Source organism: Canis lupus, chromosome 1 (genome assembly GCF_048164855.1).
Source record: "Canis lupus baileyi chromosome 1, mCanLup2.hap1, whole genome shotgun sequence".
NCBI lineage: Eukaryota > Metazoa > Chordata > Mammalia > Carnivora > Canidae > Canis > Canis lupus.
Genome location: NC_132838.1, coordinates 17,448,135 through 17,469,661, shown reverse-complemented (window position 1 = coordinate 17,469,661; position 21,527 = coordinate 17,448,135). Strand labels below are relative to the sequence as shown.

At 45.3% G+C, this 21,527-nt stretch overlaps 1 protein-coding gene and 1 long non-coding RNA gene across 3 annotated transcripts in view; one reads left to right on the top strand and one right to left on the bottom strand.

Moving 5' to 3' along the window:
- The window catches only part of CCBE1 (collagen and calcium binding EGF domains 1), a 226,646-nt gene that overhangs the window by 94,752 nt on the left and 110,367 nt on the right, over window positions 1–21,527 (bottom strand). The window lies entirely within an intron of this gene.
- Window positions 1–21,527, top strand: part of LOC140630916 (uncharacterized) — a 68,765-nt gene that overhangs the window by 44,763 nt on the left and 2,475 nt on the right. Inside the window, exon 2 of the long non-coding RNA XR_012028595.1 lies at window positions 1,383–19,658. This is a non-coding gene — a long non-coding RNA (uncharacterized lncRNA). The remainder of the gene's footprint in view (window positions 1–1,382; window positions 19,659–21,527) is intronic.

The following is a 21,527-nucleotide window of genomic DNA, read 5'->3' as shown; positions in this document are numbered from 1 at the left end:
CCATTACATAGTCTGTAAATATTTCTCCCAGGCGGCGTTTTAAACATGCTAATCTTCTGTATGCCAAAGGTTATGTAGTCAAATCTGTTAACTTTCCAGATGTTGTCTATAGAAATTTTAAGGCAATTTATTATCTAAATTGATAGAACTTCGAGTTTTCCACAGTAATCTCACTTTGTCTAATCTCTAGAGCTTCCTCCTTTCCCCTTCTTCTCAGAAGGAAAAGATTTGGATAGAATTTACTTTATACTCACTGAGGGGAAAAAATGTTATGCTACTCTAAGTTAGTTTAAACTTGTACATTTATACTTTTTGGCTTACACCAGTAATTCATTAATTTGTGGACAGTTCTGGACATAGGAGTACCTACAGGAAGCATAAAAAGTTCTTATGCACATTAAAGATACTTTTTATTGAATAAAATACAACCTAAGTTCATTAATTAATCTAGTCTATCAAAATTATTAATTGGATGCTTGTATGGGGATGATTCTTTGCGGAAGCTAGGCTCGCAAAGCATTAAACCATAGTCTATGGCCACCTCATGTTTACAATGTATAGATTGGAAGGTGAAGACAAAAGATCATAACTCAAAAGTTTGGAAGTGTGGGTGGTCAAGGGAGAAATCAGCCTGAAGAGTGGGGATGAGGAGGGAAGATCCAGGTTCCTGGAGGTGATGCCATGTGGGCTGAGTCTCCAGGACTCATGGAATTTGGAAGTGAAGGCAGTACACACATGAGTCATCAGAGAGAGGGAACTGCAGGCACATGGCCCCCCAGTGAAGGGATGTGTGCACACTACAGCAAGCTGCTTACTTTGAACCTTGGAAAGGTCATCGTGGGCCAGGTCAAGGGTAACATCCGATGCCAAGTTAGAGTGGGACTCAATTAGTTGGGAATAGCCTAATGAGATCTGGTACATGAAGAACATTGTGGGAGTAAAATGGGTTAAGGGAAAGAAGGTTTGTAAAAATACTGCAAATGCCCAAGTGAGAAGTATGTGGAGTTTGAAGCAGGAGGACTCAGACTGCAGTTAGAAAAATGGAGAGGGCGAGAGGGAGGGAGGGAGGGAGGGAGCCATTTCCATGATAGAACTCGAAGGACTTGGCAATGACTAATCACTCGTGACCTCAAAGATATTAGAAAAGAACAGCAGATAGAAATCTCAGGAATTTCCATCCATGATAAGAAATCACACATCTCGTTTAGCCCATGGCTTATACACCTGTAGGAAACAGGGTGGTATGGATTAACTGAAACTTGGCAAAAGACACACTTCACACTCTTTTAAAATCCTGGCACCAGAATGTTACCTTTGGGGTTTATCTACATATTTTGACACTCTGCCTACGCAATTCTCTCATTTCCTTCACCTCCCTGCAGAGAAAGTGAGCCCGGATGCCTCACAGGGGAGATCTTGGGAAGCAGGACCTGTGCGTGGGGATACTTCGGAAATCTGGCAATCTCATCCAGAACAGCCAATGCAATCCAGGCAAAGAATCCGGCTGGGATGGGAACAGACCATCCTCACTGGTTTCCCACCTCAAGAAACATCCTCATCTGTGGAAGACTGAATAAGCAAAGGGGATAGCTGTTCCTTCCACTGCCACCTGTGAGATCATACCTGCAGGCGGCTTCTTCCTCTGATGCCAAAAAAACTACGTTTTTTTCCTCCCTCATTTGTAGTCCTGTCCTCCTACCAACCTCTCCCTGGTAAATATTTAGGTCAAAAAGGTCGGCTAGGTCCACAGGAGAGAGGCAGCCACATGCAAGGGGAGGTGGTCCACATGTGGATTTTAAACCCTTTCAACCTCCAGATGGGGACACACACGAAGCATCTTCCTGTGGGGCTTTTCTTAGGAACATCTGGTTAAGCCAAGGAATGGCTAAGATTCACTGAATAGCTCAGGGTACGATTTATTCATCGGTTCATGTTCACCTCCAAGAAACCTTTCAGGTTCGTGAAGTGTCTTAACTGGCAGCTGGTGAGCAGAGCCCTTTGCCAAGGATATACTCTAAGCTCGAGACACAGAAGGGATCTGGGGTATCAGCTTCAAAGACAATGGAAAGAGGCAACCTGGCAACCTCTGACCAGCAGAAAATCTATGATTCTGTGCCTGATAACCAAGATCAGTAAAATCCCCTTTGCAGCTTCCTTCAGGCCAAGGAACAGAAAATTATTCTGCAGATGAGGTTAGGAATGGCATTTAGAAGGGGAGAAATGGGCTGTAACCTCTCTGAGGACACAGACACAAAGCTTGGCTCCTGCAGCTCCCATTAGGGCACTGCACACTCCACTCGTGGGAGAGTTTGCTGTTGCTTTGGGGTAGTAATGTGTAGGCTAAATGCCTGACAACTAGGTTTTCTGATTGTAATATAAGTGCCTAAAGTCCCTGAAGCACCCATTTCATAGAAACATATTGCCAACTACACAACTGGACAAAGAGCCAAGCCAACCCTCCCATGAAGTTCTCCTTTAGAAAACCCTGGGTAATCTAGATTACTGACCGCTTGAGCGACCCTGCTTTTCCCTTCCCATGCCTTAATTCCCACTGTTATGTTTTAAATTCACCAATGAAGAGTGACCTCCTGAAGCCCTAAGCCCCCACCCTCGACCCTAGTAAATGCAGAATGCCAGATCTGCACTTCCTCTCTTGCTGTGTGGCCTCGGGCATGCCTTGTACCCTCCAGGACTTGCCATAAACCTTGTTTTTTCAAAGTTCCCTGATGGTTGTTGCTGAAGTATGCCTTGAAATCTTAAGAACCACAGGGGCCAGTGTAGCCACAATACTGGCTCAGGGCGGGGAAATGTCTGCGAGGCTCACCACAAGCAGCACAGGCCCAGGTCAGGGCCCCCGAGGCATTCCTAGCCAATAGCATCACTATCGATAGGCTGAGGCCAACACAAAACATTGTTGCCATGACAGCTACTGGATGACAACCTAGCAAGGGGAGAGAACACTCATCCATGTGAAGTAACTAATAACAGGACCAGGCAATGCAGGATTTATACAAGATGACTAGAAGAAATTCAAAGAACAGAAGTGATGGAAGGCTTGAGAAAGTGAAATCCAAGTGAATGGGTAGGGGTGGGGCACACTGGAGAGTCTTTAGGATGAAGGGTCCCCACGAACGAAGGCACAGAAGTCAACAATGAAGGGTAACGGTTTGGCAACGGGCCAGAGCAGAACCAATCGTTTCCATGAGAGGCCATGACAGTGAAAGCATCTGGGACTTTAGAAACCAAACACAGAGGTTCAGATTTCAACTGGAAATGGGAAAATCATGCAGAGTTTTTGGGAGGGAAGGCTGAGGAGTAAGCTGGCTGAGTGGAACCGAGGACCACTGTGGTACTGCAGGCACGTCATAATGACAAGAGGATGGAAGAGAGAAGGATGGCATATTCTGGAAAAAAACAAGAACAGCTTGGGCTAGAAATGGTGGTAGTGGGAAGGAGACACCATTACAGAGCTGAGGTTTTAGGGTTTACCTTGAGAGAATGGCAGAGCTCCTGGCAGAAATTAAAACTGGGAGAGCAAGCTGATTTGGGGGAGAAGGGGACCAACTTGGTTTTCAAGATGTCAACCGAAACTCCCAATTGACATGTCCTACTGGCAATACTAGAAGGGATGGCCCCAGCAGGAAGGACAGGTTTGAGGGTGATGCTAGGGCATCACCAGAGGAGCCACAGGAACAGAGTTGCTTAAATTAGCATGAAAACCAAAAAGATGACATCAAAGGGCCTCACCTCACAGCTCATCAAAAGCACTAACTGGAGGGTATTATGCTGAGTGAAATAAGCCAATCGGAGAAGGACAAACATTATATGGTCTCATTCATTTGGGGAATATAAGAATTAGTGAAAGGGAATAAAGGGAAAGGAGAGAAAATGAGTGAAAATATCAGTGAGGGTGACAAAACATCAGAGACACCTAACTCTGGGAAACGAACAAGGGGCAGTGGAAAGGGAGGTGGGCAGGGGGTTGGGGTGACTGGGTGGTGGGCACTGAGGGGGGCACTTGGCGGGATGAGCACTGGGTGTTATGGTATATGCTGGCAAATTGAACTCCAATAAAATTTTTTTTTAAAAAAAGCACTAATAGGTCATGGGCCACACACCTGATAAACATTTCAAAACATGAAAAGTATCTGCTTCCAATTATGGTCTAAGCGCTAGAAGTACTTGTGGCTATTCTTCACAACACGGCTGAGACTGCGATGGTGATCACGTACAGTGAGATATCCAGGGGCCCCTGTCACCCACCCCCGAACTGCACAGGCCGAGCGTGGAGTGCCCAGGAACATGCCAACAGAAGCAGTGCCAGGACCTGGGAGGAGATCTCTGATCATTCTGCTCCTGCGGGGAAGGATAACATGACTGAAATACAAGCCCTGGACATCTCGGCAGCGATTTTGAAGACTTGTACTTTCATACACTGTACTTTTTATTTTCCCTGAACATGAAGAAAGGCGGCTGCCTTCCTGCTGTGCCCTCCCACAGCAGGGAGCAGACTGTGCAAGCGAGCGCTCTCGTCTCTTCTCATGAGGGCATTCATCTCATTCGTGAGGGCTCTATACTACCAATACCACCTACCGCCATCCCATTGGGGGCTAGGACTTCAACACATCAAATTTTTGGGAGAACACAAACATTCAGTCCCTAACAGCATCAAGAAAACATATGGGCTTCCAGTTATGGAATGAATAAGTCACAGGGATAAGAGGCCCAGCTTAAAGAATATACTCAATGACATCCTAATAGTCTCTTGGGACAGATAGTGGCTACACTTGCGGTGAACACAGCATAGCATATAAACTTGTTGAGTCACTATGTTGAAGGCCCGAAAGTAATGTAACATCATGTGTCAGCTACACTCAAAAGAAAACCAAACAGAAACAACAATAAAAAACTTAGGAAGAATGCTTTGATTTTTTTTTTTGTCTATAGAGAAGGAGGGGCATGGCTAGGTAACCGCTAAGATTCCTTTCAGATCTGGCAAGGAACAATCCATAAGAGACAAAAATCCCAGGAAACTCTTCAGATTAACCTCAGATAGGGCAAATCAGCTGCTAGCACAAGAAATGAAATCGTGCACCAACAAAACCTAAAATAATCCACACTTTAAAACAGCAGCATCTGATTCAAATACAGCAGTGTCCAGAAATGTAACACTGGTGAAAATCATCACGGTGAACGTAGACTTCTAACTAAGCTAGTCTCTTATTAATCTACCATCCCCAAAAGCATTCCAGCAAAAGACACCAAAGAACCGCAGTTTGAAGGAGCAAACAGGACCAATGGGCATCCGTGGAGCAAACCGATTGAAAAGCTGGGACTATCTGATCTTGCTGATTGGGGCTGACTTTAACAAATAGACTGTCTGGTGCACCTGGGCCCAAGGTAGCCTCTGCTAACCAGCTGTGTAAGCCCTTGGGACACCGGGTATCATACCTCCATCTGCCCTGCTGCCTTTTGTCACCAATTGGGTGAATGCAGTGATGGAGAACTCAGGACAGCAGATGACCAAGGCAGGCCAGCAGCCAACAGCACTGCAGTGATAGTGTCTGGTCGGGCTATAGCATGGCCCTAGTGCAGCTCGTGGCCGATAATTACTTATGCTCTACACTTCACTCCACGCTGGGTGTGGCCAGCAGAGAACTTGATTCTTCCCCATGAGCATGGGGGGAAAAGACACCACCAGCATGACACAGAGAGCCCACTCACTTTGCAGAGTCTGCTCCCAATTATTCTCCCCGTTGTACAGAGAAGCATGCTATTGTCTCAAAGATAATTTGCCCAAAGAAACAACTGAGGAACTTCCCTGTGCCACATGGCTGTCAACCAGCCGTATGACTTCCTAAGGAGCCCACTGGGATGACGGCTCTATTGGAAGGGGTGCTTCCATGAATCCTTCAAAAGCATCTCTTGGTCTGATCCTGTTGCTTATCTACTCCCAGCTTTAGCTCGTCTACACAACAGCTACCTGGAAGCTGTGAAACCACTCAAAGTGGGCAAACACCCAGGCCAGCAGCACAGCATCAGGTGGCCTCTTGGTAGACAGACTTCCTCTAATTCGAAGGGTCAGCAAACTATGATCCATTGACCAAATCTGGCCTGCCACTCATTTTTGTAAATAAAATTTTACTGGAACAGAGCTATGCTCACTTGTTTACATATTCCTATAACTGACTTCAAGTTAAAAGGCAGAATTGGGTAGTTGTGATAGAGACCATATGGCTGCAAAGACGAACGTACTAACTGGCCCTTTATAGAAAAAGTTCCCTGAACTCTCATTGGTGGCCTTCTTAGAAGGGCCCTCACCCGTAAGACTTCATAAGCTTCAGACCACTAAGCTCTGCAGTGGGTGACTGCTTGGTAAATCTTTTCATGAACTGGAACGGACTAAGAAAGCCCTTCTCTGAAAAGGCCTGTGCCTCCGAGGAGTTTTGCCTGCCCGAGCCCCAGGCCAGAATATTAGCTGAAGAATCCTGTGAGCTCAAGAATTCTGCTCCTAAGAAATAGGTGACTCATTCTCTGAAAGTGTTTTTGGAAAACACTTCCTAATGAATAAATACAGAAACATACTTAAAAATTGTGTTTTAACTAGTCTTTATCATCATCAGCTTATAAGCAACTAAGTCCTTGACATTTCCTGAAATTAAGGACTTGTTCTCTTAAGTGGAACAGTTTTTGACACAGACGTGCAATGGATAATTTGAGATCACAAAGACTTAGTTCAAATCATGACTCTACCACCTATTGCCTCTACCACCCTTGGACAAGTTCCTTAATGTTCCTGATCCTCGATTTCTTCATCTGTATAGTGATGTAGCAGTTCTCAGTTGCTATGCAACAACTCTCCCCAGAACTCAGTGGCTTCAAACAATCACCATGTGTCTAACCATCATTCTCCACTGGAGCCAGGCTCCGCTGGGCATTCTTGCCTTGGCTCATGCCTACAGCTGCTGTCATTTGGCAGCTGGCCTAGAGCCGGAGGGTATGAGAAGGACCCACTCACAAGGCTAGTGCCTCAGCACCGGCTGTCATCTGGGCCCCTATCTCACCAGGGGCCTGTCATCATTTAGTCAGGATAGACCCGAGTTCCTTACGCAGAGACAGGAACATTCCAAGAGAAAGGCAGGAGCTGTTCTGCCTCTGATGGCAGAGGCTGCGGAACTTGCACATTATCACTCTGTCACATTCTATTGGCCAGAGGACGCCATGAGAGGTGCAGAAATGGACTCCACCTTTTGGTGAAAAGAGCTGCAAAATACCATAGCTATGTGTCCCCCAGGATGTTCATGCCTTCGGGTTTGCTGCGATCTGGAGGTGACACATGTAGAATGTTTCATCAGAGGGTCAAGTTCAAGAACCAGTGGGGCCCAGAGAAAGAACGTCTCTTCATTGAGCTTTTGGCAAGTCTGTCTTAAAGACATTCCTCCTACAAATGTGCATCCTGATGTTATCAGTGCCCGGAGCCAATCTGACAACTCCTTGTGCTTCACTCTCCTAAGTATCCATTTGCTCACTTAATTCGAAAGAAATGTACCTCAAAGTTGGCAATACTTCTAACAATAGTTTTTCTACCAGGAAAAAAAAAAAAGAAAGCTGAAAAACTAAAAGATGACTTCATTCTGGGAAATTGTCTAAATCAAAAAGGAAACTACCTGGTCAAACTCATTTAGTATCACAATAAATAATGCTAAGTGGCGGCCTATGGAAAATGGGGTGTATGTCACTTGCCTCTGTAGTGAAAGGATCCATATACTCATTCTGGGACCAAAAAAAATCACTGTGTATGTTTTTCTTTTTTCTTTCTTCTCTTTAGAGAGGGAGGGAGAGAGAGAATCTCAAGCAGGCTCCACGCCCATCATGGAGTCCATCTCGTGGCTCCAGCTTACAACCCTGAGATCACGACCTGAGTCAAAACCAAGAGCTGGATGCTTAACTGACTGAGCCACCCAGGTGCCTCACTGTATATGCTCTTGAAATGAGTGTTTAGGCTTTAGGTTTGGTTAAAGGAGTATTCCTCCCTTGAGCCGAAGCTGGGCCTTCCCCTGATTATGTAATTGGCCAACGTGTCCAGCCATACAAAGATAAAACAGTAACTGGAGAGATATGGAGGAAATGGAACAGTGGGCTCCCAGCAGCACGACTACACCCACACAGCCTCTTGTAGAAGACTGTCCCCTGTGTGCCGGAGCTAGCCAAAGCTGGTACCATCAGAGGGTTGACCATTCTAACCCTGAAGCTGATAAAAGACAGCAAAGTCCTGGATAAATGAGAGACGATTTTAAGCTCTTCTTGTTCTCATCTGAAGCCAAAGAGTCTAACTGTAGGGACAGAGTCTCTAATCACAGGCAGGACTCCGAGAAGGGGTGACAGGGCGCTGTGGTTGAACCGATGCCACGGTCTCACCTTACGCCACCACAGACCTCAGAGGCACAGAGGACCTGCTTGATGGAGGAGTAAACTGAGGCCCAGAGAGGCCATTATGTTCAACTGTAGTGATTGCTACACACACTTGGCTACTGCAAAAACCAGGCATATGCAGCCCAGATGCAGTGACGGCCCCACCTTGGAATCTGCAGATGGGCTTCCAGGCCATGGGTGGGTATGGAGTCATAGCTGCTGAGAAATGCTGTTGGCCAGTTTCAGTAGCACACTCAAACCACTAAAATCCTTTCTGTCCCTGTGGCAAAGGGGAGAAATTTTGGGGTAAAATCCAAACCAGCCATGATACTTCCCATTAGGGAAAAGTACATTTTTTAGGTGGGCAGGTACTGCCTCGTAAAGTCTCCTACTAGGGAGCCAGGAACCCTGAGAAGTGGAGGTGAAATGCCATCACTCTGATTTCAGTAACCTGGGTCTGCTCCAGACACCCAAGCTGCTCCTCCAGCACTGTGGCCCGCCACTACCATGGTGACTCCCAGGAGAAGGGGTAATCCCTCTAGTCCTGGAATTGGAAATAAAATATGTCTGGTGTTGCAAAGCACAGTCAATGATGGGAGGAGCTTTCTATTTCCCTTCAGACTTTAGATGAGGCGCTGCTGTAGACAACTAGCATCTAGGAGAGAACCCAGTTATTGATCAGTGTTCAAGAAGAAGACTGTACATGTTTGCAGATTGGAAGCTTGACCTGGAATGAAGGACTTAGGGAGTGATGCTGGTTTATAATTCTTAGAATCTGCTTACATCTGATTTTAAGAATGTAAATCCAGTTTGTCACACTTGATCATACCTGTGTGCGTGTGGGCTCCATTACATATGATCTTCTACATGACGGTTTGGCTTAAAACACATCATCCGGCACAAAAACTTCATGATTTCACTGTGGACCAGTGGTCCTATGAGCAACCAAAATACCTCTATTGCACTGATCAAGTTTAGGTCTTTGCCACTTTCCTTTGGGTCGCTAAAATGGCCAACTCTTAAGCACTCCAAAGTTAGACCTGGCAAAATCTCTTCCCTCCCTCTCACATTGGGGATTTTATGAGAGAAGGTGTTCCACAGTTCAGCAGGGATCCTGGCCCTTTTCTGTCCTGGCCCAGTCACTATCTGGAAATGCACTCACAATGAAGCAGGACCACAGGCCTCCAACCAAATGCCCCACTGTTTGGAGAGAATAAAGTAGCTTTGAGGCTGGAATAGGAAATCAGAGTGCCAAATTCTAGTTCCCTGCCAGTAACCAGCAGAGACCTTAATTAAGTCAGGCATTGATTTAAAGTTATCTGTATAATGACACAGCTGGAGGACATAATTTCTTAGATTTCCTTGGCTGTGACACTCATTTTATTCTTTCAGAGCCAACTTAACTGACACACATGTATTCTTCATCTTTTAACATATAAATGGTAAATGTGACCCATTCTTCTCTAATGGGAAAGATAGCAATAAGTGGTTTCAGATTCTAAAACTTATTCTTGAAACAGTTTATTTTAAAAATCCTTCTAGAACTGTTGATAACCCAATACTCAAAGGTAAAAGACTAAGTTTAAACAAACATATGGGTCCTTGGCCTTTTTTTCTCTTGGGAGGTGGAGCTGAATTTGATGGTAAATTTAATAGGTATGTTACAGTCGCTCAAAACCGTGCAAGTAGCCCATGACCTACAGCTCGAGCTCTGTAGTCTCTCCTGTTTGTCAAAACAGGTGATGCTCAGCCTCTGCTCCAAAAGCCCAGGTCCAATGTCCTCATTCAAAAGTCTGGCTCTTTTGCCAGCTCCTTGGGTTTCTATTTCAGAAAGATTAATATGATTGAAGTCACTTTATTTGCCATAGGAGGAGTTATGGCACTAAGTTACAATAGAAGTCTTCGGTTCCACTCACAATGTTCAAAAGTTGAAAGAAATGCTGCTGGACCACATGCAAATGCCAATGACCTGGAGTCATTCTTTATATTGTATTACATGAAGGGAAGTCAGTGTTAGAGTCACAGCTCACACTTCCTGAAGAAACAGACCAACTCCATCTGTTATAAATGAAGGAAGTCCTGTCTTGGCAGTAAAACCATAGCTCTGGAGTTGGGGGGTGTCACAGAAAGTGCCAGAGGGAAGCTTTGCAGCCTGCAGCCTTGACAATGAAATGCACTTTCTACATATATCGGGATATTCAGTTTCTCATCTTCAGGGTTTGCTCAGAAGCAGGGTACCCAGGTCTCAGCTCTGCAAGCTCGTTGGTAGGCTATTCCGTTCAGGGACCTCAGCCCCTCCTTCCCTGATACCCAGCTTCCTGTGTGGTGACCACCTTGAATGACATCTCAGGGGACCTACCTGTCATGGCTTCAGTGTGGACTACTTTGGGAAATGCATGAAATAAGATAGGTGTCGTGTCCTCAGAGCCCTTGAGATCTCAGCAGGGCCAAATCCCAGCTGTGGACAAGCCCCAGGAGTATTCAAGGCCCAGCTGTGTTCTGTCTTCCAGGAACGATTAATTTGGAGGACGTGATGGAGTGCAGAGCATGAAGGGTCCTCAGAGCAGTAGGGCAGGAGAAAGCGACCTGCAGTAACATTGCCTCCCCAGCATTCCTTCCTGGAGATGGTTAATGGAAGCCCTGGGAGTGACCTTAATCAAATGTGCTATAATTACTTATTGAATGTGACCCAGCTGCAGAAGACAAAGGTTTATGCAACATTAAAGGCAGCTGGAGACAGCTATGACAATGACCTTGTATGTTGGAATTTAATTAAAACGCTCCTTTCTGCTCACAGAACCAGCCATTTTTAGCAGTGTAAGGATATAATCAGTGCTGACATTATTTGATCAATACATCATCATAGTAACTTCAACCCACACTGAGTTTTTTTTCCCTTTTTGTTTGTTTCACGGAAGTAGTATTCAAGGAAAGAGGTATTCCATGGAAGTCCATTTTATGGCTAGGTTAAAACAAAGATAAAAGTGTTTGTATTGTTTTATGGGAATATTTATGTTTTCAGACTCTGCTGCCTTCATTCTCGCTGCATCAGCTGAGCTAAGCTGGGACTGTGTTCCCTTGAATTCTTGGTCCTGCACAGTTTTATAGGAACACTGGTTGCCAGTAACAGTGTTCCATTGGGAAGGTGGAGCACAGTAGCTGCCATGCTTTGCATGCCACGGTCATCGGAGGGCACTGGGTGCTGCTGCAGCTCATGGGCATCAGCTGGGCACCCACTTCCATCCACCTGTGTTGTGTCCTGGACCAGCTCCTCCCTCAGGGAGTGAGGAAGGCACATCTTGCACGTTGGAAGTCTAGAAGCAGCAGGAGACAGATCCTAGCTCATCCCTGCTCTTCTTCACTTCATTTCTATCTCTGCTTGTGATGCCAGCCCCACAGCCTCCAGGCTCAGCACCAGATACAGAAGTGACAGCTTTACAGAGACCATCTCACCAGCACCCACAGGTGTGGACAGAATGCCAGTGCTTCTCTAACTCCCTTATACACAGATCTTTACTAAACTTTATATGGATATGAAACTGAAGGGTTTTATGACCATGTCATTATCATGACCACTTCACGTCAAAGATGAGAAAATTTCAGGAAGAAAAACTCTCAAAAAGTCTCCCAAGGAAGAGTGGAAGATAGCTCTCTATTTGGTGACTCAGGTGCATCTGTGTTCCATTTTCTAAGGGACTTCCAATGCAACTTTTATGGTCAAAACTTTTTATAGCGTATTTATGTATATATTATGATATTGTTGTAGGAAGAATATGAACACCCAACCCATAGGAAGCCAATCCATGGGGTAAACCAGGAACCAATCTGTATCTCCCTTTTCAGAATACCAGAAAACTTAGAAATGTAAATAGGATAGAATGGAGAGGAGAGTGGCCTTGTCCCATCACGGGAAAATTCACACATTTTCAGATAGGCAAGAGAATCAACCAGATACAGACAGAAGCAGGGACAAGACCCTGTGGCCCCAGAGTGATGGAGAGAAGGCAGCAGTGTGGGCCTGAAGACTTGCCACTTTCCAAGGACCCAGACTACTTCCTACAACTTCATTTCCAAGGCAGCCCCCTGATCTTTGCAATAAAACTGCTTTCTACTTGTGCTACTTGGCCATCTGCTTCCTACAGCCAGATGAGCATGGACCAGAACCCAGTTGTTTCCCCATCCACATTGTGGCCTCTCTAGTTGCCGCTCAGCCCCTGGCCCATGCCAGCTCTGGTTCCTGGTACCGCAGAGAACTCAGCTGTCTCTACTTCAGTGAAGGCTTTCACTCTGAAAGGTCACACATCTCTGGGTACCGTCATCCGTGTCACCACTGAGCCTGCAGTGAAGTCTTCCTGGATGTTTCAATCTAGTCTGGGCTGTGTTGTTTCTGCTTCCCTTACTGAGCAACAGGGTTCAAGGAAGGAGGCTTTCCATATGTATTGAGTTTAAGGATTGCTTAAGCTTCAAACAAAAACTGTTGGCATATTTCTAAGAATATTTACATACTTTCATTCTCTGGTGCATCTGTGTCCATGATTAGGCCAGTGTGGTGGTGGAGGAGAGGCCCCTCAGCCCCACTGGGGGGTGGAGGTTAAGGCACCAGAGCCACAGGTGGTCACTGCAGAAATACATGCCCAACAACACAAAATGCTACTCTGTCCTGCATCCAGTATAAAACCCCAACCACACCTGGGAGTGAGCTGGAGAGAGAGGGAGAGAAGGAGAGGGAGTGTGTGTGTTGGGAGGAAGGAGACAACTAGTTTGCTACAATATGATCAGCTGTTTCTAATTTTTTTCCATACTACTTGTCTGCCAGTTGTGCATTCATTTGGCCATCTGGCCAACACTCATAAGCAAACAATTGGTAGCAAGGATCAAGGGTTTCTAAAAAATACATAGGAAATAAATACAATTGAGAAAATTCTGCTATACCTTTTCTTTTTTTCCCCCATGAGCTAGGTAAGTAATGCCACTATTTGATTTTGGCTGTGGAGCTCCTCGACTGACTCAAAGAGGACAGGGCCGTGAGCATCACTGGATCTCACAGGTGAGGCCCTTTCTGGTTTAAGCAAGCCGACTCTGATGGATGTTTGGAAGCTGAGCTCCCTTGGCTTTGATTTAGCCACTAAATCTCTGTTGAACATCTACTAGGCACACAGAATTCTCATGTTGTTTTTGGTCTTAACAAAAGGGTTTAAAATTCATGAGTTGGTAAAACACGTGTGCCAGTTGCACAATGGCACAAGGCTGTTCATGACCATAGCCCCAAGTCAGTGGTGGCTCAGTGTCTAGAAAAGAAATAGCACTGGCTGGGCAATTTGGGGCAGACAAGGTGATAAACAGGTCTGAGCCTGTGAAAAAGGAATTAGCTTCTGGAGTAAAGAACCCAGGTGGGCTATATTGGAGAGTTCCAGAAGGCCGGGTAAACAGGGGTGTGCTAACATCAAAAGCAGGACAAACCTGACCTGGATGGATGATCCCCTAAGAGCATCCTGACTTTAGGAGCCACACAGACAATGCTTACAACAATCAGTAGGTCCCATCTTCATTTACTCTGAATTCTTCAAACAGTTGCCTTTTGAAAAGGTTTCGTTACTTTTATTTTTTAAAAAAGATTTTACTTATTTATTCATGAGGCACACAGAGAGACAGAGACACCGCAGAGAAAGAAGCAGGCTTCCTACGGGGAGCCTGATGCAGGACTTGATCCCAGGACCCCGGGATCACGCCCTGAGCCAAAGGCAGACATTCAACCACTGAGCCACCCAGGTGCCCCAAAAGGTTTCATTTTTAAATACAACTACAGTACAAAGTCATTTAAAATTCAAACTTAATAGAAACACATAATGGAAGAAGCTAAATTCTCCTCAATCCTATCCAGCAGGGACCGTGATTCACTTGCTCTTATTTTCCCAACGTTCTATTTTCAATGCACAGACTAATGGAATTGATTTATAAATAGAGAAATGAGGTACTATAATGCATACACTCCCTGTGTTTTCACTTAGTATACATTTTCTGACATCAGTGCATACAGACTACTGCATTGGTATTCACTGTATGGACAGATCATGTTTATTTAACCATCTTTACACATTGCTATAGCTCTGGCCCATTTCCAATGTTCTCATTTAAAAAGGACAATGTTTCCAGCACTTCCTTTGTAGCCTTCATAGGGTACCTATTTTTTACCAACAGTCTCACTAACTACATCATGGCATCTTTGGAGCCTCCAAAGATGCTTCCTCCATGACACTCAGCTTCCCACCTGGCGAGCATATCAAATCCTATGGTTGGAATGAAGGGCAATGAACACGAGGCCATTCGAAGTTAACAAAGAGGAGAAACCAGGGACCATCAGAAAGGTTTTGCCTTCAAGAACCCAAGAACAAAGTGATAAGGACCCCAGGCTAGGTCCGCGGTGCTGAAAATAGGAAGCAAAGAACATGCCTCGGGGTGATTTAAAGGCAGATAACAAGGGGACCTCCACATAGGGGTTCCATTGTCCGTCACATGAATCACGGCTAAACCAGCAAACATGATGGCTTCAATAATCCAGCGTGATCACCGCAACAGAACTGAAAAATTAGCTTTGTTCCCCATGTTCATGACAGGGCTGGCTGCCAGGCCTCCAGAGAGAGGGGAGCCAGGTCGGAGGTTAGAGATCCACCAGAGAGAGAAAGAAGTGGGGTCTAGCAGGTTGAGGTGGGGGCTCTCTCAGGCTGCCTCTGCTGGTCAAGATGCAGGGAGGTAGGAGGCAGGAGGGGAGTAGAGCAGAGGAGGGGGAAGGTTGGGAATTAGTCAGGTAAGAGGTAGGTCAGATTTCCAGGAAGTCTGTCTGCTTTGTTCAGAATAAGATCCCAGCCAATGGCGCAGGCTGAGGGTGAGGGGTGTGAGACCCAGCCCCCACGGAGAAGAGGCCAGAAGGATTGCCAAGAGCCTTGTCGGGGCAGGCTGGACCTTGGCATTTGCAATGTAATCTACGTTCTGGACCCAAACCAGGGTACATCAGGGAGGTTCGGGGGCCTGAAATCAGGGTCAGGCTGAGACTGTAGCCAAGCAGGCTGCATCATCTGTCAGCCAGTGTCAGCTGAGAGTGGGGCCCTTGTTCAGAAATCAGGAGTTCTCAAGATGGTGACAGCAGAGCATTCAGCTACACACGGGGCCCTTCTGAGTGTGGGGTCCTGTGCATTCACAGAGGGTGAGGCCAACCCTGCCAGTTCAAGGAGGATAGACACCCCCCCAACCCTGCAGCCTAGAGGGGAAAGCGGGCTGTCAATACTTTTTTTTAACAGCACAAAGATCCTGGCAGCACAGGATTTTTTAAGAGCACAAATAAACTTTTCTCCCCCAAGTGGATTGCAAAATCCAGCTCCATGTATAAAACAGTCAAAGGCAGAGCTTTTCAGGCTGCTGCTTCAGGACCCCCGTCAGTTGTCACACCACAAGGACTCCGAAGTCACTACCTGGGGCCCGTGCACAGCAGCAGGCTCAGCTTTCAGGCTGCGGGAGGCTCTACTGTGCTCCTTGATAGAACGTGCCCCAGAGGAGGACTCGGAGAGCAAAAGGCCCAGGACACACCAAGTGCCACAGAAGCAGCAAACCATTCCATCCACAGAGGGTTTGCTCACATACAATTCCTCTCCCAGCACCAGTCACAACACCTCTGTTTTCCTTATAAAAAAAATCATGCACTTGACTCTTAGGACCATTTTGCAAGCAAGTTTCCAGGACGGGCTGGGTCAGGGGGAGTGAGGGAGCACTTTGACGTTGGACAGGTCTGCCTAAAGCTCACATGCATAACTGGCTAGTATTCCCTCATTAAACTTGTCTTTGGAAGCGTGTAAAATTTAAGCAAAGACAGAAAATGAACCTAAAAGGATGGAAAGAACACCATTAAACAAGTGTAACTTTATACAGACAGTTACATCTTAGTACAGGCTCTGCGGGCGTGTGTTTGGAAAAAGCCCCATGCGGGGCGCCTGGGTGGCTCAGCCGGTTAAGCATCTGCCTCTGGCTCAGGTCATGATCTCAGGGTCCTGGGATTGAGCCCCAGAGTCGGGTTCTTTGCTCCGCAGGGAGCCTGCTTCTCCCCCTCCCTCGTGCTCTCTCAGTCACTATCTCTGTCTCTCTCAAATAAATAAAATTGTAAAAAAAAAAAAAAAAAAAAAAAAAGGCAGTACCCCATAACAGAGTAGGAAAGAGGCACCCGTGCTGAGAAGGGAACTTTCTGCTCTTCTGTGCGCTGCCAAAGATCCCAAAGCTGATGCTGCTAAATCTTATCTGAACGTATTAATAGGATCCCTAAATTCTCTTATTAAGAAACACCATCACTGACGTTATGACTGGTTAACATTTTCCTCTTAAGAAATATCACTCCCACTGCTTTTTTTTTTTTCTTCTCTCTCTCTCCAAGAAAAAAAAATGATGGCTGCTTCCTGGAATGTCTAGCTACCAAAAAAAAAAAAAATCTTTAAAGCCTTATAAGACATTAAGACTAAAGATGAAAGTCAGGGTGAAATGAGCAATTAAGATAAACTAAGTGTTTTTTTTTTTCTTTTGCAGACAGGCCTCCTAGGCCTACCACATCACCACCACAAATCACGCAGCAAATTGTTTCCTCGCTATCTGTAATGTGAAGAGTCTCTTCCCATTATCTCCTTCTGGCTTCACTGAAGGATGGGAGACACATTCTCTTTCATGGGCTACTTTATTTCGTGAGACACTGCTTGCTGGTGTGAATCTTGGAGGACACCACTCTTCAGGTAGCTCATGGGAAACACAACGGAGAGGTCGGTAGGGAAGCAAATGGAGATGATGTTTCTTCCTCGACTTCACCCTCTGACCATTCTAAGCTGCTAAGTGGATCCTGTGATAATACAGTGATTCTGCGGGCGACCAAGGCCTCTGCTGGGAACGGATGCCCCCCTTCTTGGTGTATTTTTTTCCAGGGCCGATGTCCTACGGTCTGCTGAGAATGGTCTGAAGTACATCTAAGATTGGCCAACAGTGTGACTTTGTACAACAACAAGACTGTTCTGACACGATAAAAGTCATTGTCAATAATGTGCAGATTCAAAGCAGCGGCTCCAGGTTTGAGCGCTAGACTCATATTTCATGCACCAGGGCAGGGAACCAACACATCCCTTTCTTCATGTTATTTTTAAATGGCATAGTTTTCCAAAAATTTTTAACTTGTTTTGAACTTTTAATTTTTGTCTATTTATTCACAGGCTATTAAAATATTGCTGTTGTGGCTATTTTTCTAATTTTTGCAATCCGAATGCACATAGGAAAAGAACCGCAGCAAAGAAAATCCTTCTTGGGGGGGCCAGAGTGAGTCCCCACAGGGGTCCTTCCAGCGCTTCCCAAACCTGAACCTTCCTGTATTAGCTCAGGCAGCCGTAACAAAATCCCACAGGCTGGGTGGCTTAAACAACAGATTTGTTTTCTGTTAAGTCCAAGCTCAGGAGGCCAGCTGGGTTGGTGTCCGGTGAGGACTCTGTCCTCGGGTTGCAGATGGCAGCCTTCTGTGTCCTCACATGGCTTTTCTTTTTGGCCATGGATGAAGAGAGCGAGGACACACAGTCGAGCTCTCTGGGGTCTCTTCCTACAAAGACACTAATCCGACTGGATCAGAACTTTACCTTTATGACTTGATGTAACTTATTTGTCCCTCATAAAGGCCCTTTCTCCAGATAGTGTCACACTGGGGGGCTGGGGCTTCAACACATGAATTTTTGGGGTGGGACATAATCAGTCCACATGACCACCTTCTAATCGTGACATCTCAAATGATCTGGTAGGAACAGAAGGCCAAGATTTTCTGCAGACAATGTTAAATTCTGCTCTGCTGTCGGGATGCCTGGGTGGCTCAAAAGTTGAGCGTCGGCCTTCAGCTCAGGGCATGATCTCGGGACTCAGGATCGAGTCTCGCATTTGGCTCCCTGTGACGAGCCTGCCTCTCCCTCTACCTGTGTCTCTGCCTGTCTCTCATAAATACATCTTAAAAAAAATCTTTAAAAAAATTCTGCTCTGCTATCAAAATGCTATCTGTTCACAGCTATTCAGTTGGTTTATAAAGAGATTTGATCCAAAATTCTGCCTCTACTCTGTCCAATGATGGATTAATGCCAGGCTGTGCAATGGGAACAGTACAGCCAGAGGGGTGGGTGGGTATTTCAACAGAGGTGTGACTGGAAATGAACAGCGTGTCTTGTCTCCCGAAAGACTTCTTGAAAGGAACTAGCACAGAGTGTCTGCGAGCTGTCTTTGGAGCTCCTCTTTTTTGCTAGCTGGCCTCCAACAAAATCAGCCAATCGACTACTTTTCTTCTCAGAAGGGTTGCAAGAGAATCTCTACTAATGAAAGCCTTTCAACCTCTCCCCTTCCTGACCATGAGAATGAAGGAGAAGTCTGCTAAACTGAAGTGACCAGAAACCAGTCTTCCAGAAGCCAGGCAACATCTGGTTGGTCTACCTGCCCAGAAAAATTAAGTAGCAACTTACCATCACCACAATCAGGATCAACGCATAAGGGAGAGGAACCACCAAATATACTGGGGACGTGAGCCCATGCAGAAAGGGGGACAAAACATTACAACAAGGCCAAGCTGCTATCTGAAACAGACTATGTACTGGGTGGGCAGGGCTTTGAAAAGTCAGGCTTCTGAGGTAGGCCAGAACTTAAAACAGTCTACAATGAGTTTTTGATCAGGGGAGCACAATGGCATTTAAGGAAGAAGCATCCGGGCTGCTGGCTGTAACATTTCTGGCCTCTGCAAGGGCTTTGCGTATATTCTCTTGGATTCAACTCAAGCCTCACATGAGCAAGAATAGTTGCTAGGGCAGGCACCTGGAGATCACCAGCCAAAGAGGAGGAGTCCTGTGTGACGTCAGCAGGGCAGTGACCTCACAGAAAATGAAAGGAAAGTTGCCTTCAGGGACGTGCTAGGGGAGCCAGGACCTCCCAGGGGCCCAGGGAGGCTCATCAACAGTGGTGTTCAAAGTGTTCTGTGCATGAGGCTTTCAGAAAGGACAAAGGGCAGAACTGCTGCTGGGCAGGGGAATCAGAGCAGATACCAGCACACCAGCTCTGAGAAAGCTGCCCACCAACCGGGATGAAAACTGAGGCATCAGAGCTTCTGTCATTCATGTGGTCCCCAGCAGTGCTGTGGGCCCAGATCCCACAAAGGGGGTCCTTCAGCTGGAAGCCATATTGCTTCAATTTCATGCTCCATCAGAGGGGTAAGTTGACTGTTGGGTTGGAATGTATGAGCTTGAGTCAGAAATTCACCCTACCACTTCTGATTATAACAACAGTCATCAAACTCCAAAAGTAAAGCATGTTTTTCTTCTTTTTGCTCAGCAATGGAGCAAGCCAAGATGATTTCCTTTCAGAGGTCAGCTTTCTAAGGCTTCCTAAGGGCATGAGGAAAGGTTGAGGCATGTGGCACATCATATGTTGCTTTGCTGCATTATCATGACTCATATGTAGTTTGTTTTTTTAAAAAATAAATTGTATGGTCTTTTTGGTGATGGTGTTTTTTTCTTCATCTATACAGTAGTCCCATTAAATAGTAAGATAAATGAATAGGCGGATATAGATGAGTAACATGGAAAATAGGTAGAAATACCTTCAACTTATAATAATAAGATTGATTTAATCTATTATCTCTGATATAGAAGAGTGACTCTCAATGTATGGTCCTGCCCTGAGAAATTGCTGGAAATGCCATTTGTTAGGCCAAACCCCAGATCTACTGAATCAAACTCAGGGGGAGGGGCCCAGCAATCTGAGCCAGTTTTCAATGTCCAGACACTAGATAGAGCTTACTCTTTAGACTATTGGGGAGTCTAGCTTAGTCCAGTGGCACCTTGGGCACTTTTCAGAATGATCTAAGATTGACACCAAAATGGGTCTTTGCAGGGCGAGTTTGGGCAGAGATGGGATCTAGGGGAAGAAAACAAAAGTGAAAAGAAAATATTACTTGGCATCACCTTGGCGTTCACTGGCATTTTCATAGTTACTGAGCATAAAAAGAAATAAACCATGAAGCCCGTAACAGTGAGCATGTTTTCTAAAAAATGTCTTGTGGCATCAAATCAATTCCCTGATTAGTTTGCTATTGAGTTTAATCTAGCCAAGCCAGTATTATTGTAGCTGTCACAATTTTTTTTTTCCTTTGCCCTGTGAAGCTGGAACCAATTGTTGTTATAAGGAGACTAAATAAAAGAAGTCCCGGATTTCCTGTTATTACAGATCGATTTTTTGAGATGTTAAAATAGTATCATATGGATGTTTCTTTCTTTTTTTTTTTTTTACATAATTAAACCCACATGAAATGGCACTGCACAGACTTTGTCACGGATTGTTTTGACAACGTTTCCAAGTGAAATACTTCAAGGAAGAAAAATGACTAACCTTTTTTTCTTTCTCTTAACATTCTCCATCATGATTTTATAACACATTGTTTTTTTAAAAAAAACCTACTTTATGTGGAATTTCAAAATATGTAAATCAGTCAAGATAATTTATATTGCTTGGGCAAGCTTGGCTGGATTAAATTCATTTACTTTCAAACTTCAGCAGATAGAGATAAGCAGGGTGAGCCAGAGTTCTTGAGACAGCCTTTAGATGGTAGGGAGCAGAAGCTGAATCCCAGCACAACGTTCAAGAGAATGAACTACAACATTTGGAACGTTTGTGCTTTATTCAGTATGCAAGGTCTTAAAGGTCATGAAGACAATATATATGTGTGCCCTTGAGATGGTTAATTTTATGTGTCAACTCAGACTCTGCTGATGAGCTGTTTGTCCAAAGGCTCATCTAATGGTTACTGCAAAGTTATTTTTTAGATGTTATTAATGTTGGAATCAGGAGACTTTGAATAAAGCAGATTACTCTTCATGATGTGGGTGGGGCCTCTTCTAATCATTTGAAGTCATCAAGAGCAAAGAAAGACATAGGATGTGGGAAAGAAGACTGTCTCCAGATTGCAACACAGAAAATCTGCCTGAGTTCCCAGCCATCAGACTCAAGATTGCTACAGCAACTCTTAACCTGACTCTCCAGCCCTCTGGCCCGTCCTACAGATCTCAGACTCCTGGCCCCAC